Genomic DNA, 548 nt, shown 5'->3' on the forward strand with positions numbered 1-548 from the left:
AGTTGATTTTATGTTGCGGATTACAAAAATTTTATATTTTTACTTATTGTATTATTATTAAGATAAGGTTTATATAATAAATGAACACTAATAAGCATAAAGGGCTCTGTTGTAGCACTGGCTAAACAAAATGGATTAATTGTTCCAGGTTCGAAACCCTGGAAAAGAAAATTTTATATTTTTCGTTATCCTATTCCTATTTTTATAGGGTTTATATAACACTAAAAACACCAAGGAATTCAAAGGGCTCCACTATGTAGCAAGAGCAACAACAGAGTTGATTTTATATTGCGAATTATGAAAATTTTATATTTTTAGTTATTGTATTATTATTAAGAAAAGGTTTATATAATAAATGAACACTGAGAAGCACAAAGGGCTTAGTTGTAGCACTGGCTAAACAAAAATGATTAATTGTTCTCGGTTCAAAACTCGGCAGCGGAAAATTTTATATTTTTCGTTATCCTATTCTTTTTTTTATAAGGTTTATATAATACAAAAAACACCAAGGAGTTCAAAGGTCTCCAATACTGTAGCAACGGCTAGAA

Source organism: Ipomoea triloba, chromosome 16 (assembly GCF_003576645.1).
Source record: "Ipomoea triloba cultivar NCNSP0323 chromosome 16, ASM357664v1".
Classification (NCBI taxonomy): domain Eukaryota; kingdom Viridiplantae; phylum Streptophyta; class Magnoliopsida; order Solanales; family Convolvulaceae; genus Ipomoea; species Ipomoea triloba.